Source organism: Canis lupus, chromosome 11, assembly GCF_048164855.1.
Source record: "Canis lupus baileyi chromosome 11, mCanLup2.hap1, whole genome shotgun sequence".
In the NCBI taxonomy this organism is placed as follows: domain Eukaryota; kingdom Metazoa; phylum Chordata; class Mammalia; order Carnivora; family Canidae; genus Canis; species Canis lupus.
Window position 1 is genome coordinate 33498260 of NC_132848.1, and position 25027 is coordinate 33523286.

A 25027-nucleotide genomic window follows, 5' to 3' on the forward strand; every position below is an offset into this window, starting at 1 on the left:
ACCAACAAGATACAACTTTCCACTGACTGCCCAGCCTGGCCAGGGCCCAAGCAGATCTCTCCAGCCCATTCAGACTCTAGCAAACCTGAAGGTCTCTTGGGACATTGCAGGGATTTTTCTTTTTTCTCTTCCAGCAGTCTCTATTGCAACCATAACTTTTTATTTCTTATCTGAGAAAGGAGCTTGGAATAGAGGGAAGGTGACCTTAGGAGTCAGAGAGACCTGTGTTCATAGCAAGATCTACTCCCTAGAGCTATTGTAACAATTGAAATAGTGTATACAGAACATCTATGAGTTTGGTTCCTGGTGCACAGGGAGGTCTTAGTCAAAGCTGAGGATGGTGGTGATGTTGATGATGACAATGAAACTGTTACTCAACTATCACTATGTGTGTATTTACTTATTGATTACCTAGGCTATGTACTACATATATTCATATGTGCATATAAATGCCACCATTCTTCTCCTCATCCAGTTCATTTCCACCATCCTAGTCACCCTTTGATAAAGGAGAATGATGAAACCAGAATCATTTTATGACGTTTCTGTGACATCTCAAAGGGTCCCAATAATTTCATTCCACTAATTGGAGTGGCAAATCCCTTGACCCTTTATCTGTAGCCTCCATCATTTTTCCACTGAACAAATATTTTTTTTGTGAGTTTCCTGTGTGCTAGGCATTATTCTGTGCTAGGCAACTGGGATACAATAGAGAACAATACAAAGTTTACAGTCATAGTGAGAACATTTTGATGGGGAAGACAGATGATAAATATGCAAACCATAGTCTGTTTCTTTCTGTCAGGACCACTGTCTTTGTGGGAACATCCCTTCCCCTGCCCCCTAGCCCAACCCCAGCTGCAGAACCATTCCTCAGGGACAGATGGGCTGCAAAGCTGGCTTCATCAGAACTAGAAGTGTACAATTCACAGCTTGGAAATCTCAATCTCTATTGAGCCAGAAACTTGGAATCACCTTTGCCTCCCCTTTCTCCCTCCCCATCACCCCCCAGAGCCAGCCTTTCCCCTCACCTGGCACCCAAATCCCACTGCCACTGACAGTTTAGTAACACTGGGATGAATCTGAAGCTCAAGTGGCATGGTCAGACATGAGCTTTGGGAGGCTCACTGTGGCTATCTATGGACATTGCATTCTAAAGGGATAATACTAAAGGCTGGAAGGCCTTCGCTGAACCCAGGCAAGAAATGCTGAAGATGTGATGATATGGCTCCTGACAGCTTCCATAAGTTCTGGTGAGCTGTCACATTGCCCAACATCAACCAGGAGTGAGGGCGATGATAAAATGATCATGAGCCGATGCCAGACTGAGATTGGCCCTCATATCCTCACCATCTCTTGCCTGGGTTTCGCGATAGCCTTCCAAGCCTTTAGTCTTACCCTTTTCAAATCTAGCATCCAAAGGTAGCCACAGCAAGCCCTCCAAAGCTCACATCTTGATCATGCCACCTGGGCTCAGTATTCGTAAGGCTCCTCTATGGCCCCAGGATGATGTCCAAACTCCTTGACACCATCCTGCCTGATTAGGCCCAGGCTCATTTCTCTAGCATCATATAACCTCTCTTTGACTTACATAGAGTAAATCTTTGGCCATATTGAAGTCCTGGAGCATAACTTCTTCCTTTCACCACCAAGCTTTTGTAGGTGCAATTCCTTCTTTCTAGAACACCCCAACCCCTTGTTCATCTGACTAATCCCACTTTATCCTTGAATTCTCAGCTTAAACACTGCTTCCTCCAGAAAACTTCCCTGGCTCCTGAAGTCCTAAAGAGGTTTACCTGCCAGGATCTGCACAGCACCCTGTGCTACTCTATCATGGTGCTATATCAAATTTGCCTGTTGGCTCATCTGCTTTCCCTACTAGATGGGGAACTCCTTAATTTAGGGGGAATCTCTCATGTATTGTGTCTGGGACATGGAATACATATTCAGTCATTTCATCCACGTGCACTGACAAAACAGTCAGTGATTTGCATCAAGGCCCATGGTGGTGAGGGTCCTGACTGGTTCTGTTGGGTGAACAAACCTTAATTCATGCTACTAGATCCCTTTCAGGAAGAGAGGACAGTGAATGAAGGAAAAACCACCTGGCTCATCCCTCTCCATTTCTGACACAGTGTCCTATGCATAGAGACCTCCTCTCTTCTCTCTCCTTCACCAGGTCTCCATAGAGCACCCCTTTTTCCAAAACATGACACTTACTTTGCCAAAGAATTTCTCACCTATTCTCAATCCCAAGAGATTTTGTTTGTTTTTCTAAACCTCCTCTATTGCCTGGAGGAAAAAGGAGTGTTTTCATTTTGTTTTGTAACATCACCCAATCCACATCACACTCTCCATACAGTTCCATGTCATGCCCAATTTACACACCATCCGGGGCCCACAGAAGGACAGGACTGGGCCCCAGCCTAGCCAAGTGATAAAACAGCCAGCCACTTTTCTCTGCCCACATCAGTGTCAGGGGCCAGCCAGTCTTGGCCTGATGGGAGGGGACCTTCTCCACAAAGCTCTCTTTCTCTGGCCATTTCTGAATTATATAGAATTCCCAGGGAGGAGCCTTGGTCTGGCTCCTCCACCAAGGCCAAAGGGTTCCCCAGGCCCCACCCAGTTTCTCAATGTGGGAACCACCCAGCTGGCTGCCTCCCTGGCTCACAGGCTGCAGAGAGAAAGAAAAGGGCTCTTGAGAGTGGCTTTGAGTTCCCACGCAGGAAGGTGCCAGCTCGAGACAGCATGGCTTTGTGCTTGACAGAATCTGTCCTCTTACCAGGCAGAGGGAAATCATGTCCTTAGGAGGGATCAGAAAGACCAGTGAGGATGATGGACTCATCCCTGCCCCAAGCAACAAACTGCAAACATACCTGCCTTTAAGGGGAGAAGGCTCCTGACCCAAACTTAACTCTGAGAAAAGCTGTTCCCAGCCTTCTCCAAGACTACCAAAGTTCTCTCAAACCCCACACACCAGAGTTTCTCTACCTTAGTAACTGTTGATTCAGAAAATATCCCCAAACTAAAAAATACAATACATCCTAATTTTGTTCTTAATCTACATATATTTAAAGATAGAGAGATCCCCGTAGATGGGCAAGATACTATGTATAATAAGACTTATGCATAATAAGACTTATGCAGATCTTTTTTTCATAAGTGCAACACCTCGGAGGTATACAGATTACACTTTGTCTTCTGCCACTAGTAGAAGACACAGGCTATAGCAAATGGGAGAGCAAAAGCAAAGGAGACTAGAAAGTCCTAGACATTTGTTTGGACCTTCATAATCATTATTACTTCTCTCTGTATCAACTGCTGTTCTCTAGAATTTTAGGCTCAAAGCCTCAGACAGTTCCCAATGTGTATAGACTCATGGACATTCAGAACTTGTAAGGGACACATGAGATCATGCAATCCAGCAAACTGATGATTCACAGTCCACCATATGTGTGTGTATGAGTGTATGTGTGGGGGCGAGGGTGTAAGGTGTGTGAGAGTAAGTACATCTGAGTAAACGTGTCAATGTGTGTATGGGTATGAGGATGTTTGTTTTTGTAGGGAATGGAAAGAAGGCCTAGTGAGGATCCCCAACACCCTAACCGATACCCCCAAGAACTTCTGTAAATTAAATTTAAAACTTTGAAAACAATGGAGCAAATTCAAGCTAATTTAATCTCACCACTTTACAAATGTGGAAACTGTGACCTGCTGAAGAAAGGGATGTGCCAAATAGTTTTATGTTGTCAGAGCTAGAAACCAGGTCTCCTGGGTTCCAACTGGTCCATGATGCTTTGCTGCATTACCAGTAGAATCACTCTCACCATTCTTGAACATCTGTAGTATTCACCTAAGGGGTATGCTGTCCAGGTTCATCTCTTTAGAAAATGTGCCCACTCACTTATGCCCTCCTACTCCCCAGTCCCTACACTTATCTCATTGCTCCAAATATTTATCTCACCATTCATTATGAAAGTAACACATACTCAATTGTATACAATTCAGTCTCCACATTGTATTAAATCCACATAAACACATTCTGCAGGAGTTCTCTTGCACAGCATACTTTCTGGCAACAACTGATTGGTCTCCAGGGAGAGCAGCTGAACTAAGATGGGCCAGTCAGAGTTCTTCCCTGAGAGTACTGACAACAGAATAAAGAAAGAGAGTCATCCCTTTCTATTCTAAGCTGTAAAATTCGTCCATGAAGACCTGAGGACTCAAGTCCTTCTAGCTTATTGCCTTCACTCCCTTCTTAGTTTCCTTATATGCAAAATGTAGATATTGATGTATTATGACCCAAGATGGCTGCTTCTGTCTCTCCCATCACATCTGCATTTCAGCCAGCAGGAATAAAAAGGCTAAAGAGGAAAAAATATTTGTGTCATTTCCCCCTTAAGGAATTTTCTCAGGGGCTGTCATATGACACTTCCACTCAAATCTCACTTGCCAGAAAATAGTTATATGACCACATCTAATTTGAAAGGAGCCTGGGAAATATATCCTTGAGTCTAGGAAACCAAATATATGACTATAAATTAGTAGCTTTTTAACCATGGAAGAAGAGGCTGGATATTAGAAAATAATGTGCCCACCATTATTATCATTTTTACTTTTAACAGTTCTGCCATTTTTTCTAGTGGTTACTTCAGCTGTTCCAAGTGGAAAAGGTGGTTTTCTCAGAACCTGTTCTCCTTTCCCCACTGTCTTCTTTGCACTTAGTGTTTACGACTCCAAACTAGTGGTTTGCAGAGATGAGGAGAATAGAATGAACCTCACTTGGAAGTTAGGGCCAAACAGATCTGTTAGAGAATTCTGGAACAGAACCTATGGTTCAGTTTGTCTCTTTCCTAAAGAATTTTGGCCCTAACCCTAGCCAGGCTGCTGGCTCACAAGAGATGACAAGCTAGAAAGTGTGAATGACTCAGTTCCTACACATGCTACTCCCACCCCCATTTTATTAGGGAAATATCTTCTGACAGGACCTTCATAAGGGCAGGTCTGATCCACTCATCATGCGTTTATTTATTCAACACATAGTTTCTTTGGAGGCAGGATGGTGGTTAAAAGGACTAGCCCGAGTCAAATCCTCTGGGATTTGAAACTACCTAGTTTCAAATCCCAGATCTACAAGCCTGGGGAAATTACTTAACCTTCCTATGACTTGGTATCCTTATCTGAAAAATACAGATTTCTGTACCTGCCTCATAGGACTTTGGGAAATTATAACAGGTAACCCAGATCAGACATATAATAGTAAGAGCTCAATAAATGCCAGCTATTTTATCAAGTGCCTACTAGATGCCAGGATTGTGCTAAGAGTGTGGGAAACATAAGATTGAGTCCTTGCAGTTATGGAAGCATAGGCACCATAGGCTTGGAGCTACTCTGGATCCAGTGGGAGCAATTGGCAGCAGCATCTGAGCACTGAGGCCTTTTATGAAGGAAAGAGCAAGATCCTGGAAGCCAGAGGGGTCATGGGAAGCAAAACACCCTACTACCTTTTTCTTTTCCCTGCCCTCCTCCCTAAATAGATGACTTAAAGTGTTTGTGTGCACCATGCATTGAGATGGTCCTAATTCCATGCCCAGGGAGTCCCTTTATATCAGCTCTGCAAGGGTCTGGCTGCCTCCTTGAAATACCAGCAGCTTTCAGCAACACCAAAAGCCACCGAAAGGAAAGAAGGGGGGGAGAAAGGAAGAAAAGACAAAGCCAATTGTCATTTTCACTGAAAAGACAATAACAATGAACAATTCTACTTCCACAGTGTCCCTTTTTTCCCATAGTACACAACTGATTACTTTAAAAGGAAAAAAAAAGCTAATTTAGAATCTTGACATAAGCTTTATTTTCTGCATCTACAAGGTGATCTTTCAAACATTTATCTCATTCCTCATTATAATAAAAGTAATATGTACTCATATAGAATTCACACACTGAGAATAAAAGTAAAAAGCAAATGGCACATACATACACACAGTAGAGTCACACCAAACACATTTAATATGCTCAGAGGAAAGAGAAGTGAAGAGAGCCAGAGATAAGCAATTTAACTAGTGCAGGAAGTTCCTCCCTCCTTTCTCCTCAATGAGAAAATACTCAAGAGGAGGCCCAAGAAGAGAGATGCATCCCCTTCTGTTCCAACAGGAACTGATAACAATTGAGGGACAATTAGCATTTTACAACACAGTGAGTAGTTCTCATGCAGCGTAGCCCCATAATACAGTCTAATAGTTATTTTATCTGGTGGTCAATGGAAAGACAAAAAAAATCTGTTCTTCTTGGAGGAAAACATTGAGAGATGTTGGAACTTTTATACTGTCTCTTACAGGTGATATTAGGGGATTTCCAGGGTAGTTTTCACCACGTGCATCATTCTGATCTTACTGCTCATAATTTAGAACCAAATTCATAGAACATACAACCCCTTCCCCTCCTTCCTTCTGTCCTCCCTTCCTTTCTTTTCTTCCATTATTCTTTCTTTAAAACCAATGAAATAATACCTTGCATACTATTTGGCAATTCTCACCTAACAAATATCTTGATATATGTTTCCATCATCATGGAGTAGTCTATAGAACTAAAGTTTATTAAACCAGGCCCCGCTGACAGTACAAAAGTGCTACAAAGTCTTGGCACACATATCTTTGTATACTTGCTCAGGATTTTTGTAGGATAAGTTCCTTGAAGTGCATTGCTGGGTCAAAGGGTATGCACATTTTAATTTACTAAATGGCCAGTTGCCAGATATATACCAGTGTGTGCTCTGGTGTATATTCACTTTCTTCCCCATAAGCAGTCATTTAAAGGCTCTAACTTGTTTTTTAGTTTTTTATTTTATTTTTTTAGTTTTCTGGAAGAAGAGTAGATCAATCAAAGTGAGGGAAAGTAAAGGTCAAGGAAGGCTTCTAAGAGAATATGACTGTTAAACCAAGGCTTGAAAGATGGCCTGATTTTCAACACAGATAAATGGGCAAAGCACATTCCAGGTAGAGGCTAGAATATGAGGTCAAAGAGGCTCATGGGGCATGGCTGAGTGGTCCATTATATCTGGGCAAATCATTGGCCATAGGTCATCTTTGCCTTAGCTCTCATGAAAGGCTCAGACACTTGAGTAAAGTGCACAAAAACATAAGGAGTTACATTGTTTTGAGAGAGAGAGAGCATGAGTGGGAGAGAACAGATAGAAAGAACAAGCAGACACCCCACTAAGCAGGGAGCCCAACGTGGTGCTCTGTCCTAGTACCCTCGGATCATGACCTGAGCAGAAGAAGGCAGAGGCTTAACTGACTGAGCCACGCAGGCACCCCAAGTAGTTACATTCTAATGGGATAAATGAACATGGACAATGGATAGAACACAAAGCCAACTAACTACATTACATAATAAATGGTAGTAAGCACTATAGGGAATAAGGATCAGAGAAAAGGGACAGAGAATGTTTCTTGGGAGAGGAGCAGGTTACAGTCTTCAATAGGTGATCAAGAAAGCACTCACAAGAAGGTAGGGGGTGAGGGGATTTTTTTCCTTAGAAATCAAGCCCTGCAGATTTCTGGGGAAAGAGCATTCCACAGAGAAGGTACAAAAGGAGAAAGACCCAAAGGTTTGAGAGACTCTGGTAAATTTGAGGAAGAACAGGGAGATCACATGACTCGAGCAGAGCCAGGAAATGAGGGCTAAGGTCTGAGAGGACTGGATGCTGGCAGGCTTTGCAGCCATTATAAGGGTTGGGCTGCTTTTCGGAGTTAGCTAAGAAATCATTGGGAGGTTTGAGCAGAGGAATGACACAGTCTGACATATAGTTTAAGGAGATCATTTTGGCTAACAGATGAGGGCCCAAATGGGGAGATCAGTCCAAAAGTTATGGGAATAATTCAGGTGAGTGATGGTAGTGACTTGGGCCAAAGCAAAGCAGTGAGGGTAGGAAATGGCCAGATTCTGGATATATTTTGAAGGCAATATATCCATAGGTTTTGCCCATGGATTGGACACAAGATGTAAAAAATAAGGAGTCAGGACAACTGTTAAGGTTTTGACCTGAGCAGTTGGCATGATTAAGCTGCCATTAAGTGAGGTGGGGAACACTTTCAGGGCAAAATTTGAGGTCTTTAATGTGTGATTCTTATTAGACATTGGAGCGGAGATGTCCAGTAGGCCATCAGATATGTTAGAAGGAATTCAGGGAGAGGTTAGGGCTAGAAATATAAATAGATGAGTCATTAGCATGTAGATTGTTTTAAGACTCATTAGACTAGATGAGATCACTTAAAGGAATGAGTGTGGACAGAAAAAAGAGAAAAGGTCAGAGAACTGACCCCTGAGACACTTTAATGTTATAAAGGTGGAGACCTCCCTTAGGAGGTGGAATGTGGGAGGCCAAGCAAAGCAAGTATTTGATTGACTATTGTTGCTAAGTCAAGAAAGATGAGGACTAAAGCACTGCCCACTCGATCTTCCCTGGAACACAATGTATTACTTTTAACCAAGTGCTGGTCAAGCCTCCCTGGCCTGGGATGGAAAGCATATTACTTTGCATATTAGCCCCCATGTACTGAGTAGATGATTTAACTTCCATAGAAATATCTTATTTCCAAGTCCTAAAGTAGGATTCCCAACAGAAGGAAGAGTACATATCATGTGCAGAACACTAGACTTAAGAATGGAGTCAAATGACCTGAGTTCTAGCCCTGGCTTACCCATTTGCATCTTGGGTGACCTTGAGACCACCTCTAGCTCTCAGCTTCTTCAAATGCAATATGGTCGATGATAAGCAGAGGAGGCCTGACCAGAGTACCACTGAGATGCTTTTCGTATCCGCTACTCAAAGCTATAATTCAAAGCCACTTCCCTCTCTCTCAATCCAGTCTAGCTACGTAATTTGGAGGCTTCCTTGTTCAAAATGCAAGAAAAATGTACCATTGAAGGTACTATAACATAAACTTTTCCTTTCTTCCACGGTCTCTCTAACTTGTCATGGTTTTTTTATTTGCTATTTAACATGCTAATTACAAATGTTAATAAACAAATTTTTAAGTATAAATTTATTTATTTATTTATTTATTTATTTATTTATTTATTTATTTATTCATGAGAGACACACACAGAGAGAGAGGCAGAGACATAGGCAGAGGGAGAAGCAGGCTCCATGCAGGGAGCCTGACGCAGGACTCAAACCTGGGACTCCAGGATCAAGCCCTGGGCTGAAGGCAGGGGCTAAACCACTGAGCCACCCAAGCTACCCAAATTTTTAAGTTATTAACATCAATTTTACCACTTGCTTTTAGATTATGCAATGCCAACTTTATATGGATATATAAGAGCGTTTAGCTCATCCGCAGAATCAATGAAATTACACAGTTCATTATTCATAGCTCACATAGGCATATGTATATGTGGCTGAATAGTGAAAATGTGGCACAAAACTAACTCACCTGTTTTATTCCACTTCTCAATATGCATGCATTCTACCAACTTTCCCTACTTTGGCTGACTGATGAGTAAGGAAGGACTGAAAAAAAGAACTATTGGTTGGTTGCCTTATCTTTTCCTTTCCTTCTCTGTTATCATTTTCAGCAGAAGTTGTTGGCCAGCAGGAAAGACTATGAGAGAATTTCTTGGTTGTTTTTCTTAGAACCCCATTGTCTTCTTTCTGCATTTGAAGCAAGTGTTGGTTCATACAGCAAGCATGGCCTCTCAGGGTTGTCAGCACTCCCTACTTATTCAGCCGTAGATGTCACACACTTAGCTTGTACTCACTTTGAGTCTCACTGAACTCCCATGCATCCACCTGAATCCCAGGTCCACTGGGATTCCATTCTCATGGGGCATCAAGGAGGCTGTCTGCGAACAGGAAGACAAGGAACGGCAGTGGACATGCACATTGCACATAGCCCCTTTGCTCATGTACATGCTCCATTGTCACCACTTACTCAACACAGACTCAAACGTGAAATTATTAAGGACTTCAGAGTGGCAATAGCAGAGACTTAAACCAAGCACGGGGCCCTTCTGAGTGTGGAGCTCTGTGCACCCACTTAGGACACACACCCAGGAAGCCCACCCTACTGTAAGTCTCCCTTTGCAAATACCACCATGGCACTGATCACACTGCCCATGAGGCTTGCTCTTCCTTGTCTGTCTTCCCCATTAGACTGCAAGGCATTGGCTCAGTTATAGTACCAGTACTTCGCACAGCACATGATGCATAGCAGTTACACATCAAATGTTTGTGGGAGAAGTATCACTATAAGAACAACTCAAAAAAAAAAAAAAAAAAGAACAACTCATTCTCTAATGCCTAGCCCATAACCAATAGTGGATCTTTTCCTTGATGGTTCCCATCTCCTCTCATTTTATCCATTCAGCATCTTCAGAAGCTAAGTCTGAAGGGAGAATAGACACTGAAACAGAAAATTCATTCATCCATTCATGCAATCAGTAGCCAGCACAGTGCCTGGCACATAGCAGATGTTCAATGAATATTTGTTATGAGTAAGACACAGTAGTCTGATGGAGAAGGCAAATAATTCAGCATTGAAAATGCAGTCCAGTGAGTTGTATTACAGGAACTCATTGAAGGCCCTATGGAGACAGAAAAAGGACAGCTAACCCAGCCTCAGGGTTGCTCAGAAGAGGTATCTTCTTAGAGGATAATGTGCTCTGATTAGAAAGGCCTTCCAAGCAGACCAAGCAGCACATGGGAAGGCCTCACGATATGCAAGAATATGTCTACCTTGGGCACTCTATACCTTTGGAGCCAAATGTGATGGAAGAGGCAGAGAGAGATGAGGCTGGAAAGAGAGGTAATTAGGACACTGTGTAATAAATGCTATGACAGGGGAACAAAGTTCTCTATAAGAACAAAAGAATGAGCTGGTAATTTCTTATAAGGGCAATTACAGTTGGACTCAGTCTGATGGATGAGTAGGAGTTTGCCTCAGAGAAGAGTATGCATAGCATCCTAAATGAGGAGAATGGCCTAGAGTAATATAAGAGCCTTTTGTCTTTAAGAAATGGTAAGAATTCAGTGTGGCTCAAGTGGGGAGGGTGCTGAGATGCAAAATAAAAATAACAGCTCACATGTATTGAGTATTTACTATGTACCAGGCATTGTGCTAATGCTGTTGAATTAACTCATTCCCTCTTAATGATAATCTTATGAAGGTGGTATTTCTATTATCCCCATTTTACAGATGGGGAAATTGGAGGTTAAGTAACTCGGTCAAGGCCCCGTGCTAGTTAAGTGGCATATCTGAGAGTTGAGCCCAGGTCTATGAGATTCCAAAGCACATGTTTTGAAATATTAGCTATCCTCTTCCCAATGTTGTGTGGCACTAAAGTCAAAGCAGTCAGTCAGCTTTGGAGGAAAATGGTGAGTTTAGTTTGGGGCATCCAAAGAAGGTTCTGAGAAGGCAGCTGTACATATATATTTGGAGCCCAGGAAAGATGAACAGCTGTAGCAAAGATCTGGGAGTCATCAATAGTTTTTAGGCACTGAAAGAAAGCATGAATATGGATATGGGCCTAGGACAGAACCCTCTAGTGCTTGGACATTTCAGAGCCAGATCGGAAGCAAAGAATGCCAACAAGGAGAAGCTAGAGAGGTAGGGAGGCAAAACAGAGGGGTGCAGCCTGCAAGCCAGTGGGCACCAATGCCACACATGCTACAGAGGCAGCCAGTCAGAACTGCAGGACTGCAAAGCGGCCTGTAGGTTTTGCAAATGACCTCACAAATGACCTTGTGCAGACCAGTTTCCTGAGACTGGTAGATAAGGAGAAAGAGACAATTGATAGATTTATAATGAAATTTAGTACAACTTCACACTTTTCACTATTCCTGAAAAAGAAATTCATCCTTTGTCAACTACATTTCCTGATTTGGGGTACAGGAAAATGCAGTCACTGCAGCAAGACGTCAGCTGTAATTTGGCTGTGCAGTATTTGGCAAGCCACTTACTTCCCTTCTTGAGGCATCAGTTTCCTTGCCTGTAGACAAAGGTATTGGAAGAGACATACTCCTAGGTTTTCTCCTGGATCCAAAATTCTATTCTCCTCCATTCCAGATGCTCTTTGGGGATGCCAGTGTTGATGGGGAAGGTGAAATAGGACTCAGGTGCAGGGAAAGAGAAGGGCCCCCTTTAACTGCTGCAGCTGCCCCATGGGGCTTGTTTCTTCTCGGTCTTGTTTGCTCCCCGGTCCTCCAAGGCAGCTATTGGAGCCAATGATGAGAAACACATGTTTCTGGGCAGCCCTGGTGTTGCGCAGTGCCGCCAAGGGGAGGGCAAAAAAGAAAAGGAAAAAAAAGAAAAGAGAGAAAGGAAGGAAAGAAAAGAGCTTTGGTATTCTCAGCCTCCACAGACAATTCCCCCATTGATGTGCTGTGAGTCACGGCGGGCCGCCAGGCCATCGCGGTTTCTGAATCACTTCCTCCAAGAGGGGCTCTCCACTTGTTCCCCTGGCTTTGGCCAGGGCTGGAATGCAAGGAGGTTGGGCCCTTCAGAGTGCCTCTGACTGCTTTCTTCTTTGCTATAACTCTAGCAACAGAGGTAGAGGTGCCAGGTGGCAGGACAGGGGGCCTCAATGGAAGATGGCAGAGGAACAGGTTGAACTTGCTATTCCGACTGATAGACCCTCTTACAGCACTAAAACTCATGCCTCCCTCTCGAGTGAGATGGAAATGAAGTAAAAACCCAGATTAAAGGCCACAGTTTCCTGCAGTGGGCACCAGACTCAGCCAGATCTGGATTTTCCATCTTCTCCACCTTGATTCTCTGGGTATGTGAACAAGGCTGATCTCTTTTGGGTAGAGGCAGACATAAAGTTGATTTTGACCATTCCTTCACAACCCAATTAGGGTATTTTAGACTGCATCTCTTGATCTCCCATCTTTTTCATTTCCATTGTGAAGGACAAGGATATTAACAGTCCAAGATGGCCTCACCTGAGTAATGATATTCAAGTGAGAGTCTGTATTAAATTCTTGCTTAGGATAAACATCGTTCATTCAACAAAAAAATTGTGCTCACTCTGAGCCAGATTCTGTGTGGGCATCAGGGATTCTGAGAGGAAACTGACATGGTTTTAACTGGATAAAAGAGAAAGACTGATGAATCAACAATGCAAATTCAATATGGCAGGTGCTCTGGTGGAAGGGTACAGAGGAGATCATCAAACACAAACTTGGAAATGGGGGAGCTCAGGGAAGGCATCCAGAAATATTTGTTGAATTGAATAAGGCAACATTTTTGTGCCATTTCCCTTTGTCTAGCCAGTAGTGCTTTTCATCCCCCCAGGACTTTCCAGAAGGTCAGTACCTTCACTGAACACTGGAGATAAGACCTACTCTCAGCCCTTATGAGATGAAGTGGTCTCTCCTCCATGCCAACAGAGGACACTGTTTCCAATGACCTTAGCCGTTCGGGAATATACTAGAATGCCGCCATCTTGTGGGCAGGCTGAGCCATGTTCATTTTACAACTCTATGCTCCTGGGGCACTTATCAGAGATGGGTCGACCTGAAAGCAATGCCTCTGATTGTAGTTACAGATGAAGGGTAAAAGCAACACCTTTTAAGAAGTCCCTTTGTCCACGTTTAGCTAGCTGGTCTCTCCTTAAAGAGGCGGTTTTAGATAAAAAGCTTCTTTAGAGCAGGCACCATATCTTAATCTTCTCTATGCCTCTCATAGCCTCTACCAGAAGATAGGAAAGTAATAGGTGCTCAGCGCATGGATGTTAGATGGAATCACTCACTATAAACAATCAGCCAGAATAATAGTGCCTTGTACCACTGTGTCCCTAGCACCTAGCACAGTGCCTGGACCTACAAAAATATGTTGAATAAATCCGTGAAATCAGACTCTTGAAAGTAAAGCTCTAGAAACAGCAAACATTGTTTGCTGGAGGAGAATAGAGACCTTGTCTCTATTGTCTACTAGAACCTCCTCTTTCTTGGGTGCAGCACAGAAAGGTACAATGATTTGCCCAAGGTCACACAGCTAGTCTTAGAGCTGGGACTGGTAGGCGTGTCAGCTGACTTACCATTATGATTGCGTGGCAGAGTCAGCCCACACTTACATGAGAAACAAAGTAAAGCAGTGTATCTGTCTAGAGCAGGCGCTTGTCTAGAGTTATACCTGATAGAAGAGCTTTCCAGTGGGAATTTCTGAAAAATCTTCACAAGGACTCTAATACTGGCCTGTGCTTCTGCATAAATAAGGAAGCTAGCTAGTGTGCTGAATATAGAAGTGAAGGATATCTGGTAATCCAAGGAATATAGAAATAGCTGAAATGCAGTCACTAGACACAGAGAATGTTATGCAGAAGGTGCCACAGCCATATTTTAGGGGCCACGTGGGGCCTTTGCCTCCCAGGAAAGCTTGTAACCCATGTCCTGATGGTGTATGAACTTGAGCTTCAGAGTGGGTAATGGTTATCCAGGTGGAAAGAGCAGCTTAGCCCACATGTCAGAACAAAAGATCTGGCTATCTCCCCCAACACACCCCCAATGACCTCATTCTCTCCAGGTCACCCTCTGCCCAGTGTCACACGGATTTTTCTAACAATCCCCTGCTTAGACCATCAGTGGCCCCCCATTGCCAACAGGACACACTCCAAATACTTTGCCTTCCTTTTTCATCTGGCCCACTCCACCTCTCTAGCCATATGTTTCATCCCTTACCGCCTAGCCCTTAACACCTTGATCACACTGTTTGCCTTCCAGTCCTAGACTCACCACCACTCATTACCACTGTGACCTTAAGGAAATCACTTAACTCTCTGCACCTCCATTTCCTCATCTGTAAAATGGAGCTCTCAGTAACATCTACCAGACTGGACCATTTGAGAATTGATTGAGTTCTGTGTATGAAGCCTCCAAAATAGTTCCTAGCACATGTACATTGTCAGTATATGTTAGGGATAGTTACTATTACTATCACTAAATCCACCATGCTTCCTCCCTATGCTTGAAAAGTCTTTCCCTACCTTCTCCGTGAGATGGACAACAGCTCACCCTTCAAGAACCAGCTCAGTGTCCCCTTTTCAGCCACAGATGAAATTAATTGCACCCTCATCTTTGTATACAGCCTACTGCAGGTTCATAGAAAAGTCATTGACACCCTGAAACTCCCCATCAGTCACACAGGGGTAATGGCATCTATGGATCATGATGCCTCATGGATCAGATGGGTAACTCCATAGTCGTCCCACAGGCTGTACAAATCACAAAGCCCTTGAAAACATGAGAGATGTGTATTTTTGTAATTTGAGAAGGAATGTCAGCTGCCCTGCATCTGACCTGACAGAGCAGGGCCAGCCTGTCCCTCGCTGTGGTGACCCAAGACCCAGCCTCCAGCGGCAGTGCCCCTCCCTCTCATACACACTAGGTCCCTCTGCAGCCCTGCTCACCCATGCTTGCTTCCTGGGTACTGGCAGCTCCTGGCCCTCCCATTCCGGGAAAGGCAGGCACTAATTGTTGTTAGCACAAAGAGCCTGGGGAGCCCCAACCACCTCTTCACTGCCCCCTTCTTCCTGTTTCCCCCAAATTCAGCCACCCTGGCTGCCCTCATCTCCCCAGTAAGTTTCTGCCTTACCTTTAAAAAGCACTTTGTTTTTGTTTTTGTTTTTTTTACTGTATTTGCCATAAAATGGAAAGATCCCCTCCTGGATCTCCACTCATTCTCCCTTGCTCCTCCCTCCTCTCCCACAGCTTGTTTTAATGTCCTTTAATAAGCCTTCCTCCATGTACTCATTAAGCATTATGTGAAGCACGTCCTCTCTGCAAGGCATTGTGGGAGATTTCAGCAATGAAGAAGATGCAAACCCTGCGCTAGGTGGAGTGGAGGGGCAGCAAACATTTGTTGAGGGTTCTGCTCAATGCCAGCACCATGTCAGATACTTAGGTTACTCCCCTGAATTTGCACACCTTGGAGTAGATTCTATTACATAATCCCCACTTGATTGCAGACACGACTGAGATTAGGGAATTTACCTGAAGTTACACCACTACTCATTGGCAGAGATAAAATTTAAAACTTGCATCATTTCCCTAAACCGTACCTTCATGTAGCACATGGCACAGTAAGAGAGGTGCGTACAATAACTGATAAGTGGGATCCAGAGCCCAGGGATAAGCATTCTGAAGGCTGTGTCAGGTCAACTATCATCTGTGTCAACTATCTTTGTCAACTATCATATATGCCCAAAATTGCCGAGTTTCTCCCATATTCTTTTGCCTCAAACTTGCTGGAGAGAACCACAGATCGAGCATTTGAGTTATATGATGTCTCCCTGTTCCCTAAACCAGACACCAGAGGACTGGGTGGCACCAAGAATGCTAGCAAAAACTTACAAAGAATGCATCGCACATGAGAGTGTCGAGTAAATGCTTTATGTGCGCTAACTCAATACAACAACCTGATGAAGTTAGTACAATTATTATCAGTGATAAAGAAACAGGTAGAGAGTGAAGAAACTTGCCTAAGGTTACACAGCTAGGGGGCAGCCCAGGTGGTTCAGTGGTTTAGTGCCGCCTTCAACCCGGGAAGTGATCCTGGAGACCTGGGGATCGAGTCCCACGTCGGGCTGCCTGCATGAGCCTGCTTCTCCCTCTGCCTGTGTGTCTGCCTCTCCCTCTCTCTGTGTGTCTCTCATAAATAAATAAATAAAATCCTTAAAATAAAAAAAAAAAAAAAAGATTACACAGCTAGAAGTGGCTGAGCTGGGATTTGAGCCCAGAGAGGTTGGCTTTGGAATTTGGGCTCTTAGGGACTTTACTGTACTGCCTCTTAATGGTTTAAAATGTAAATACTCTATGGATGGGGCACTTGCTGTGTGCTGGACACCGTGCTAGATGCTGGGAATACAGTGACAAATAATTCCACATGGCCCCTACCCTAACATAGTCCTATCTCAGGGGAATCAGCTAGCTATAAACTGGCAACTTCAATATAGTTTGACCAGTACCCTGGAGGCCAGTGGGGACGAGGTTAGGCGTGGGCTCTAGAGTCTGCCTGAGTTAGAATCTCTGTTCCTCCACATCCCCATGGTGTGATCTTGGGCATGTTAATAAATGTCTCTATACCTCTGTAAGGTCAGTATCTACACCTCAGAGCATCATTCTGGGAAGGATTAATGAGATAATATGGAGAGTTGGTTACCCTAGTACAACATATTACTTAGGTTTGATTCCTGATTCCATCACTTGCTAGCTAGGTGACCTTGAGCATATTACTTCTCTGTGCCCCAGCTCCCTCATCTATAGAGTGGGAACAATAGTATCTACCTCATAAAGTCATCATCAAAATAGAATGGGTTAAGGTAAAACATGGAACCTGTGGGCACTTATTATAGGATAACTCATTTTTTAAAAATATTTATTTAATTGATGGAGAGAGAGAGCATGCATGCACAAGCAGGGGGAGCGGCAGGCAGAGGGAGAGAGATAAGTAGGCTTGATCCTGGGACCCTGGGATCATGACCTGAGCCAAAGGCAGATGCTTAACTCACTGAGCCACCCAGGCATCCTGATAACTGTCATTAATAGTTGAATCTATCCTCCCAGATATCACCAAGTGTTACCACTAAATCCACCATGCTTCCTCATGCTTCCATCTCTTTGTGCATGCTGTTCCCTATACCTGGAATGCCCACCCCTGCCTTCTCTCTCAGATGGACACAAACCTCATTTTTCAAGGTTCAGCTCAACATCCCCCTTTGCTGCTTCTTGTAGCCCCTGCAGGGGAGGTTATTTATCTCACCTTTGCACATACCCCCTGGTTTCCACCATCCTCCCTTGTGCCTGGCAAAGACAGCTAAATGCTGAGGAGTCTGTGACACTTTTTTTCTACTTCTACATTGAATTGTGTTGCTTAGGATCACAGAGGATTGTTAGTGGATTCTAAAGTTTAGTAACAAACTTGAAAATTAGATGCCATATAAGGGAGTTCTCAGAAACTGTCCCCAAATATAGTGTCTATCTATTATTGAAGATGCAGTTTAACCCATTTTTAATATTACTATTAGGCCATTGTGTAATGTTATATATTGGGCTATACTCTAGGGCATGTTGTTTTCTAATACAAATCATTTATATTCTGGTTGGGTGTATTTTGTTTGTTTCTGAGATCCTGAAGAAAGAATTAAAACAGGTATTTAGCAGGAACTGAGAAACAGTCTTACAACCAATCCTACATTCTGTCCTGTATTCATGCTTGCATCTCTCACTGGCACCACCTACCCACTGAGGTCTGCCTAGACAAGACTGTCTCTAACTAGGCAGACTGAATGTGAGTGGCCCCTGACTGAAGGGTCACTTGGCCCTGGTGGCAGCAACCTTCCTTGAGCTCCAGCCAGCTCTCTACTTCTAACTAGCTTCTACCCCTCCCCCCTCAGGTACTTATGGAGCCTCTGATTCCTTTCTATGTCGCAGGAGAATTAAAGGTGTCTCCAGAGGGCAGACTCAGGCTCTCTCAGGCTCAGGCTGACAGGGTGGGAGATATTGGAGGTGGAGAGGATGTCTGTGAGGTGGTCTCTTCCCAGAAGTCCAAATGAGAATTGGGCAGAAGCCTCCCACCTTCCTCATCAGCTCTCTCCTCAACCCAAAAAGGTCCTCAGAGATGGTACTTCAATTCAAAGGTGATGCCCAGCTGCTCACCAGCCCCTCCCTCTGCTTTTCTCTCTCTCTCTCTCTGTCCTCCTCCCACAATCCCTTGAAGTGGAGAAGGCCAACTTTATTCTTCCTCTTCTCTGGACTTCCCTACACCATGTCTTTCTCCGATGGGCATTTGCCATTATGGTTCAGCCTAAAAAGCAACTTATGCACCACTAACTATAATATGAGCTAGAAAGTGGTAAATGCCAAAGACATTTGATAAGGGACAGGAACTGGAAAATTCCAAGGAGTGGACCCCACCCCTAGCATAGAGAAGCATACAGGTCAACAAGGAGGAGAGGGCTAGGCCCAGCATCTTGGGGCAGCCTGTTTTAAGCTGGATATTGACCTACGACCAGGAGAGAGAGAGGGGGGCCCTTCCAAGAGTAACACAGCAGGGCAAAGGCTCAAAGACAGGAAGGCATGAGACAAGTGGTCCTGTTGGGATGGTTTATGGGGGACATGATGGGGACCAAAGGAAGATAAGGTAGGAGCCAGGCCATAGGAGGCTTTGAATATGGAGTCAAGGAACTTGATTTGGGGGTTGCTTGAAGAAGTTGCCAATGATAGATTCACTTTTTAAATCAGGTAAGACTGGAGCCAGGCTTTGAGAAGGTGAGAAGATACCTGAATGAGCAGATAGAGTTGAGAGTAGGAGTTAGAGTCCAGACAAAAAAAAAAAGATGAAGGGGAGTAGAATGGTAAGGTGCGTGAAGATATAAAATAGACAATAAGTTTGAGGCAACCTGGCCAGTCCAGGCTGCTCCTAACAGACTTACCTGGTTGCTGTGACAGCCTAGTGTCTCAGACATGAGCCCAGCAGGAAACATCCGGGCATTGTAGCTCCTGGTATGGGTCCCAGGAGCTGGCGTTAAAGCCAGGACAGGCAGGTCCTCTGCACCTGTCCAGGTAAGCAGATTCTGGAAGAAGTCATGGGCAAGGCCAAACAGGTACTGAAGGTTTGGTGTTACTTGCTCACAGAAAATACCTATCTCTTTCTTACATTCCACGGGCCAGAGAGCAAAGGGTGGGAAAGGAAGCCAGGATATGGAGACAGATATGTTTCCTAAGCACTCACTCTAATCAGCAGGTGCTATTTGCATATTAGAAAACATGGGGCTCAGAGATGTTGAGCAATTTTCTCAATGTCACATAGCTAGCAAATGGCAAAGTAAGAATTTGCACCCCAGTCTTTCTGGCTACATCCACTCAGGACACTGTCTTCTCCAAAGCATGCTTCTCACCTCCTGACCCCCAACCTATCTCCTCCTGCATCTCCTGACTGAAAGCTCTCTGCCATGGAGGAGCAAACTAAAATTGTCTCCTATTGGAAGCCCTTCCACAAAAACATAGTATCAGCCTGGTCCTTGCAGACCCTGTGCCAGGATTTGGTTGGAAGTAGGGTCCCAATATCTTTGTCTTAATTTGTTTTCTTACCTTCTTCTTATTTTTTTTCTTACCTTGTATTTTTAAAGGAAAGAAGGAAAAAATGTACAGGGCTGGGAAAAAGCAGTGACGGGAAGGCAACTTGATAACTGATGATTTTCTGAGTGCTTCAGCCTGAAGGAAGCCAACAGCTGCAACATATTGGTTACATGGAAATCATTAAGTCATTCTGGGAAGGAATGAAAATGTGTGTGCCTGTGTATATATGGTAGACATGTGTTTACGTATGGAGTGAGGCACCCACAGAGGGAACTACTTCAATGCTGCATCCAGGCCAAGAGAAGAAAAGAGAAATTCAAATAAAGCCCCATTGCAGGAGATGATTCTGAAAATCAAATTCTTGTTTAACATGAAGCTTGAGCTTAAAATTTAGGGGAAAATCATCTATTCCTTGACATCTAATCTGATAGGGCCTCCCTTTATCAAGAGGTGGCATGGTGGGGTGAACCAGCCTGGACAGGGTGTGAGATCTCACAACTAGGATGTGATTCTGAGGAAATTTCTCTCCCCTTTTGGGTCTCAGTTTCTCAAGTGTAAAATGAGGGAGTTTGACAAGGTAATCTCTGACATCACTTCCTGCTCTGACATTCTGTCAATGGGCAATAAATTCTTAGAGCATAAATTCTGAGACTGAGCTACTGCTCTTAGAACAGAGGTGCCCGTTCCCCTCACCTCCACCCAAAAAAAGGGTTTCCTTTAATAAAACCAGATTTCTATATAAATTTCATTTGCTTAGTTGCATATATCTGTTTGCATTCACAATTATGTTATGCCCCAAAACTAACTCCCCAGGGTATAAGACAACTAAAGAAAAACAATTAGTTACTTCCAACAAAGGTGCTTACTTCCCAGACCTGGGTGCACAGAAGGACTGAGCATATCATGGTTCATGAGACAAGGAATTACATTCTTCAGTCTTGGCCTCTGAACTAGTAATATATGGACCTGGAGGTGCCTGAACCCTCATGAGGTCTGTCCCTGGACCATAGAGAAACCTGCCAGTCCGTGCTACTTTAAATGTGTGTGTTGGGGTGAGGATTACAGGAAGCAGAAAGCAGGACCTACCTAGTTGTTGGTCAGACCTAATTTAATCTTCTTGACCCTAAAGGTAGATACAATTTTCATCTCTGTCTTGAAGTGAGTGGCAGAGGGTGGACCCAAACTGGTTCTTCTACATTCTGGTAAGTGTGCTCTTAACCATAACACTCTAATGCAGGGTCTCTTAACCTCAGCATCATTAATATTTTAAGTTAAATAACTCCTTGTTGTGGGAGTGTTATGGACTCAACGTTTTCATCTCCCCAAAATTCATATGTTGAAGCCCTAACCTCCAGTGTGATGGTATTTGAACATGGCATTTGGGCTTTATGAAATAATTAGATTTAGTTAGGTGAGGAGGCTGGTACCTTCGTGATGGGATTTGTGCCCTTATAAAAGTAGGAAAAGAGAGATTTCTCTCTCTGTTCACATTCACACACCTGGGAAAGGCCACATAAGCACACAGCAAGAAGGCAGCTGTCTACAAACCAGAGAAGGCTCTCACTAGGAACTGAATCTGTCAGCGCCTTGATCTTGGACCTCCCAGATTGCAGAACTGTGAGAAATAATTGTCTGTCACTTAAACCACCCAGTCTCTGGTATTTTATTATAGCAGCCCCCAGCTGACCACAACAGGAGACTGTCCTTTGCTTTGTAGAATATTTAGAAGCATCCCTGGCCTCTACCCATTAAATGTCAGTATCAATCTCTTTAGTTGTGACAACTAAAAATATATCTGGATATTGCTAAATGTCTGCTGAGGGAGAAAACTGTCTCCGGGTGCGAACCACTATTGTAATATCAAGCCCACAATAGGAGGAGAAAAGGGCCATACAACACCATACTCAAATTCAAGTCTAAGGAATGAGTCCAGAGATATAGTTGGGTGTGGCATCAGTAGCAGTCAGGAAAGCAGAGAGTAGGTCAGGAACATGTCAAGCAAGTCCATAATTTCAGATATGAACAAACTAAGATAGTCAGAGTACCCCCTTTGTGGTGAGATGTTAAGAATGGCTAAATTGGGGCAGCTGGGGTGGCTCAGGGGTTTAGCGCTGCCTTCGGGTGATCCTGGAGACCCGGGATTGAGTCCCATGTCAGGCTCCCTGCCTCTCTCTCTCTCTCTCTCTCTCATGAATAAATAAATAAAATTAAAAAAAAAAAAAAAAGAATGGCTAAGTTGATGGAGTGCCTGCCTGGCCCAGTCAGTAGAGTATGTGGCTCTTGATCTTGGGGTTGTAAGTTCAAGTCCTACATTAGACATAGAGTCTGCTTAAACACCCACACACACTCACAAAAATGGCTGAATTGGCATACATCTGAGCAGGCACTGTTGACCCTTAGTTCAAAGCCTTTTCATTCATTCACTCAGGAACTGTGTGTCAAAGTCTTGCTCAGTTCCAAACAGTAAGTTGGCCCTGGGAAGCCAAGATGAATGAGCAGTGCCTTCTAGGAGTGTGCATTCTGTAGAGAGAAAAGAATGTTAATAATGACATTGGTAATAACAACCTTACCCAGATGTCAGATGGAGATCTCCTGATCCTTTAGGATCTAAGAAAAATTCCTTGGCCTCCCTTGGATTTTTGCTAATCCCTGGTGGACTCATCTTCTCTAGTACACAGTCTTTGGGGCACTGGCATCCTGCAGGCCATCATCTCACAGCACATCAAACAAAACATCAAGTTCAGCTGCTTCTCCCACTCCCACCACAAACAGCAATCTCTCCCATAGGAATGGTGTATTTAGTAAGTGCATGGACAACCATAATCGGGTCCTAGGAGGGGGTCTCATATCATGACACAGAGTCTTCCTTGCCCTCCCATCTTCATCCCCAACTCCCTTCCAGTTCACCAAATCTCATTTTCCTGTGCAGGCCATTCCCTGCCACCCAGGAAGCCTTGGCTCTAGCTGACTCCAGGCCCTTAGGAGGTTTACCTTCCATCTCAACCACTCACCAAAGTATTTTCCCCACAAAAACTTCCCTCCCTAAAGAGAACTGTGGAAGCAGCTATTAGAAGTTAATAAATAAATTCATACCAATGTATTAGGACTTGGTATTCATAATATTTTGGGAGCTCTCCCTAATGTTAGGCAAAGTGCTTGATGTGCATTATTTCATTTAATAATAGAATAGGACCATTACAATCCCGTGCAGTAAACACACAGCTGAGTAATTCAGACCATACTCTAGCATTCAAATTTCAGTCTAATAGCTATATGACCTTGGGTTTTTCACTTCACTGCCCTGTGCCTTTTTCTCCTTCATTTGTAAAATGGGGGTAATAGGAGTATTTCCTATTCCTGTTAGAGTTGTGGTGGAAATTGAAAGAATAAACAAAGGTGTAAACTGCAGAGAACAGTGTCTAGCACTTAGTACATGCTCAGCAAATGTTGACTGTTACTTCATCACTGAATAATTAATAGAGGGATTTGGGATTGAGTATGCATATGACAGGGACAGATCTCAGAGCAGGGAAAGGGGGTAGGGTTCTAAAGGATGAGCAAGAGTTTGCCCCTAGGAACATCTGATGCCCTGAATTTTATGAAATCAAGCCCTGCTGGTTATGCCTTAACCTTGTCAGCTTTCCCTCTTGGCTTTCCCCATCACTTTCTCATTCCCACAAGGTTCAGTGAGACACTTGGGAAAATATTTTCCAAAATAAATTTCAGTCATTATTTGACCCAAACCACCCGATTCTGTGACCCAGCCCTGTCTACTAATGTTACCACCCTGTCCCTATTTAGACTGAGGTTTTATAACTGCCCAGCCCTCTACCAGGGCTTCCCTGTCCTACCACCTCCTGCCTGAGTCATCCTGTGATGTCACAGTCCTAGCTTTATGATGTTGGCCAGTGTGGTTTCAGGAATGACTATGGACGGGAACAGCCTTAGGCCCAGCTGTGAAACCAGTCACATTGTGTTCCACTTCCCACCACCCCATTCTTCCATGATGTAGTGGAAAGATCAAGTTCTGAAAGTCTTAGTTACCTCCAAGCTCTGTCTTTTCCCTGCATGACCGTGGACCACAAGGGCTTTCTCCAAGTCTTAGTAAGATGGGAATGTTTGAGGATCATTTTAAACACCTAAGAAAAAGCGTCTGTGCAGGTACATAGTAGAGGCCATCAACATCTATCAACACAATTCTTGTTCATTAAAAGCCACTCCAAAACTCAGTGGCTTAAAAAACAGCCACTGGGTGGGAATTAGCTGATGCAGATGGGCCCAGCAGGTCTTAGCTCCACATCGACTAGCAAGCCAGCAGGGCAAGGGCAGAGGGACAGGAGGACCCACCTGAACACACAAGTATGTTACTCCACTGTTGGCCTCATGCCTACTAGCATTCCATTGGCTAACACAAGTCACATGGCCACATCCAAAATTAAGGGCGGGGGATGATACTCCTCCTTAGTGAAGGAAACTGCAAAGGCACCTGGCAAAAGGGTGGGATACAGAGAGGGGTGAGGAGTTAGTAACAACGATGCAACCACCAACAACATATGGTCAGGACATATATGTTTCCTTATTTCCAACTTCATTCTGCCACACACACATACCCAGGGCCTCTTAGTTTCATGTTCATCCAAACTCACTGCAAGGGGGAGAAATAGGTGAAGGGGACAAATAGTAGTTATAAAATAAATTAGTCACTGGGCAGCCCGGGTGGCTCAGCAGTTTAGTGCTGCCTTCAGCCCAGGGTGTGATCCTGGGGACCCGGGATCGAGTCCCACGTCAGGCTCCCTGCATGGAGCCTGCTTCTCCCTCTGCCTATGTGTCTGCCTCTCTCTCTCTGTCTCTCTCTCTCTCTCTCTTTCTCTCTTCTCTCTCTCTCTCTCTGTCATGAAAAAATAAAATCTTTTAAAAAAATAAAATAAAATAAATAAGTCACAGGTATGA

General features: G+C 43.9%; 1 protein-coding gene and 1 long non-coding RNA gene across 7 annotated transcripts in view; one reads left to right on the forward strand and one right to left on the reverse strand.

Moving 5' to 3' along the window:
- LOC140642940 (uncharacterized) overlaps positions 1–23935 on the reverse strand; it is a 32944-nt gene extending 9009 nt beyond the window's left edge. The window contains exons 1-4 of one of the 3 annotated variants that reach the window (XR_012039309.1): positions 22648–23935; positions 20113–20229; positions 19432–19572; positions 19011–19279 (exon numbers count right to left, since the gene is read on the reverse strand). This is a non-coding gene — a long non-coding RNA (uncharacterized lncRNA). Of the gene's footprint in view, positions 1–19010; positions 19280–19431; positions 19573–20112; positions 20230–22428; positions 22621–22647 lie in introns of those variants that run through there. The other 2 variants (XR_012039308.1, XR_012039310.1) reach the window with 2 other exon arrangements.
- SYN3 (synapsin III) overlaps positions 1–25027 on the forward strand; it is a 452196-nt gene that overhangs the window by 312425 nt on the left and 114744 nt on the right. The gene's annotated exons all lie outside the window — the stretch shown is intronic.